We start from the raw sequence: 4046 nt of genomic DNA on the forward strand, positions 1-4046 counted from the left end.
TACCACATTCTGGTTGGTTGTGCATGGGCGACTTCAATGAGACTCTGTATGGCGATGAACATTTCGGTCGAGCTGCCAGACCGGAATGGAAAATGCGCGCATTCAGAGATGTTGTCGAAGAAATAGGTTTCCAAGATTTGGGTTGGTCTGGACTACCCTATACATGGGATAACAGACAATCTGGAGGTGCTAACGTGAAGGCAAGGCTTGATAGAGCATTTGCAAATGAAACCTTCAGGCAGCGGTATGAATCAATTCGAGTGCGTCACATTAGTGCGGTTGAGTCTGACCATTGTTTCGTGGTAGCTGAGATCCGAGACAAGCCGCATGATCATGGTGCACGTCGACAGAAACAATTCAGATACGAAAACGTATGGCAGACCCATAGGGATTATGAGGATCTTGTCATGGAAACATGGTTGAATCAAACCCGCAACCCGGGCCTCCAAGGTATAGCAGATTCGTTGGGGGTACTCCAGCGCACGTTGGAGCCATGGGGGGTGCGTGAGTTTGGCTGTCTCTCACGCAACGTGAGACAGCTTCAGAAGAAGTTGGAGAAGATAAGGGAACAGTCTATTGGGGGAGGCCCTTCTGAAGAGGAGAAACGGATCGCTCCTAAGCTTCGAGAAGCACTTAAACAAGAGGAAATCTGGTTGAGGCAGCGGTCCAGAGTAAGTTGGTTGCGAGAGGGAGATCGCAACACAGGGTACTTCCAAGTACAAGCCAAACAACGTTAGCGCATGAACAGAATAAGCGGGTTGAAACGCGCTGATGGTTCGGTGTGCGCTGATCACGAGGAAGATAAAGTGGAAATACAGTCATTCTACCAGAATCTCTACACATCGCAAGGGTTTTTTGACATGAGTGAGCTGTTGGATCTCCCTGAGAAGGTGACACCGGAGATGAACCAGTCGCTTGACCGGCCATTTGATGCAAAGGAGGTACACGATGCACTTTTCCAAATGGCCCCATCCAAGGCTCCTGGAGTCGATGGATACACAGCAGGATTCTTCCAAAGACACTGGCAGCTTCTGAAAAACGATGTGACAGATGCAGTGCTTGGCTTTCTGAATGGTGGGGATCTCCCTTTGGGTTTAAATGACACGTCCATAACTCTTATACCAAAGGTACGACACCCACAGATGATATCTCAGTTCCGTCCTATTGCATTACGCCCAGTTTTGTACAAGATCGCGGCTAAGGCGATCGCTAACCGCTTACGATGCTATATGGATGATATTATCAGCGAGGAACAAAGCGCATTTGTTCCTGGCCGCTTGATCACTGACAACGTGTTGGTGGCTTTCGAAAGTGTTCACACTTTGCGAAGAAGGAAGAAGGGAAGGAATACAGCATGTGCACTAAAGTTAGATATGATGAAAGCTTACGATCGCGTGGAGTGGCACTATCTCGAGGCCATTCTGCTCAGGCTCGGCTTTAGTAATGCACTTGTTAGGTTAATTATGAAATGTGTTACGTCTATGCGCTTCTCGGTTCGAGTAAATGGAGAGCTACAACCATACTTCACTCCCTCGAGAGGCCTCGGGCAAGGCTGTCCGGTTTCACCATTTTTATTTCTATTGTGCGCTGAAGGTTTTTCCTCTCTCTTGAAATACTATGGTGGCAACATTGACAGAGGCGTCAGAGTTAGCTATTGATCTCCATGGATAAGCCATCTGCTTTTTGCAGATGACTGCTTGATTTTCCTCAGTGCTGATATGGCAAGTGCACAGCGACTGAATGATATATTGCGGATATATGGGGAGGCGTCTGGGCAGTGTGTGAATCGTGACAAAAGTGCCATCTACTTCAGCCCGAACACTCCACATAACACCAGGCAAGCTCTAAAACATATTCTGGGGGTTAATGTTGAAGCTTTTAGCGAGAGATATCTCGGCCTTCCCACGGCAGTGGGCATAATTACTAGTGGTACCTTTGACCACATTGGTGATCGGTCAAGAGGCAAGATGCAAGGGTGGTCTGAAAGGCTCTTTGCATGTGCAGGGAGGGAAACACTTTTGAAATCCATAGTTCAAGCCATCCCAACTTTCAGTATGAGCTGTTTCCTACTTACAAAAAAGGTGTGCAAAAGCCTGACTTCCAGTATGGCTAAGTACTGATGGAGCAGCTCGATTGACAGAAGATCTCTACATTGGATATCATGGAAAAATCTCACGGTACCAAAATGCAAAGGAGGTATGGGATTTCGTGATTACCATCTGTTTAACTTGGCACTATTGGGAAAACATGGGTGGAGGTTCATGACCAACCCCAACTCACTATGTGCCAGAGTTTTGAAGGGAAGATACTTCCCCGATAGTGATTTTATGCAGGCTCAAGTGCCACACTCGGCATCGGCCATATGGCGTGCCATCGTCGCCGGGCATGAAGCCCTTGAGGCGGGAGTGGTTCAATGTGTTGGTGATGGCTCAACTGTCAACGCCTGGACCGACAAATGGATTCCAACCACTGTCACCCGATCACCGATCCTCAAGCCAGCAAACACAAGTGTTGAACAGGTGAGCGATCTGATCGATAACACGAATTGGACGTGGAGACGAGACTTAGTTCGAGGTACATTTGCCACACCTGATGCCGATGCAATTCTGAATATACCACTTCGGCAAGGCGGTGAAGAGGACTTTCTTGCGTGGGCACATGAGAAATCTGGAAACTACAGTGTGAAATCAGCGTATCGAGCCTTGATGAACCACAACGAGCACCAAGCTCTAGGTGAAGGGCCCGGCACCGGAACTTCAGTGGATCAAGCACACATGTGGAAGACACTATGGTCTCTCAAAGTTGTCCCCAAGGTACGTGTCTTCTGGTGGCGTGTCATGCGTGGCATCCTACCTGACGAGAAGACACTGCATCGTAGGCATATTCGAGATGTCAGTTTATGCAAACTCTGTCAAGCACATGAAGAAGATCTTGAGCATGCATTAATCCATTGTTCGCATGCTAGTCAGTTTTGGGACGAAGCGCGTCTTGTGCTGGACATCAAGCTACCGCGATTGCACCCTTCTTCATGGGCTGGCGATATGTTATGTGGGTCTATGTTCACCGACAAGGAACGAGCAACTATAATCACCATTATGTGGTCCATTTGAAGCTCCCGCAATAGATGGACGCATGACGGAGAGAAGTTTGATCCGGCGAAGTCTATCAAGCTCACCAGAGAGACTTTGGCCCTACTTGATGTATCTAAACAGCAAGCCGCAATGCTACCGGGACATGGCTGGCGGCCACCTGATCTGAATCAAGTAAAAATCAACACCGATGCAGCTGTGCGATTTGTGGAGGAGAAAAGTGGCGCGGGTGGCGTAGCCCGTTCCCAAAATGCATTGATGGGCGCCTGGTGCAAGCCGCATCTAGGGGTCACTGATCCTATGATCGCCGAGGCATTAGCCCTACGGGATGGAGTAATCTTCGCCAACCTGAGAGGCTATGCTAATGTGATAATGGAGACCGACAGCCTGGAGATTGTGAATCTCTGGAACACTCGACACAACAGTCGCTCTGTTGTGGCACCTGTCTTCTTTCAAATTGAAGAGCTAGCGGATAGTTTCCATTCTTTTGTAATTCAACATGTTAGTAGATCCGCAAACGGTCCAGTACACTTGTGTTCTCAACGTGCATGTAATGTGTCTGTAACCGAGAGCTGGCTCTCTGAGACTCCAAGTTTCCTGGTAAGTAGCCTAATGGCTGACTGCCCGGCAAACACTTTTGTTTGAATAAAGCTCAATAGTTCTCTGAAAAAAAAAGACGCTCGTATACGACGCAACCAAGACACGCACGCGACACAGAAGACTCGATGGGTTATAGCAACAGGAGCGTGTCGTTCCTGAGATTATTTTATTGCTTTGATCTGGGTTAATTACAAGGGGTAGATTACATTATGTATTTATACTAGTCCAAGCCTAGCTACACCTAACCTAACTGGTGATTCAGATTTCAAACCGTGCCGGACTGGAATAGCACATCGTAGAGTTAACCGCCGAACTGTCTGCAGGGGCAGTAGTACGTATAGTAGTTAGAAAATTGCT

The sequence above is a fragment of the Triticum dicoccoides genome, chromosome 5B (assembly GCF_002162155.2).
Source record: "Triticum dicoccoides isolate Atlit2015 ecotype Zavitan chromosome 5B, WEW_v2.0, whole genome shotgun sequence".
NCBI classification, from domain to species: domain Eukaryota; kingdom Viridiplantae; phylum Streptophyta; class Magnoliopsida; order Poales; family Poaceae; genus Triticum; species Triticum dicoccoides.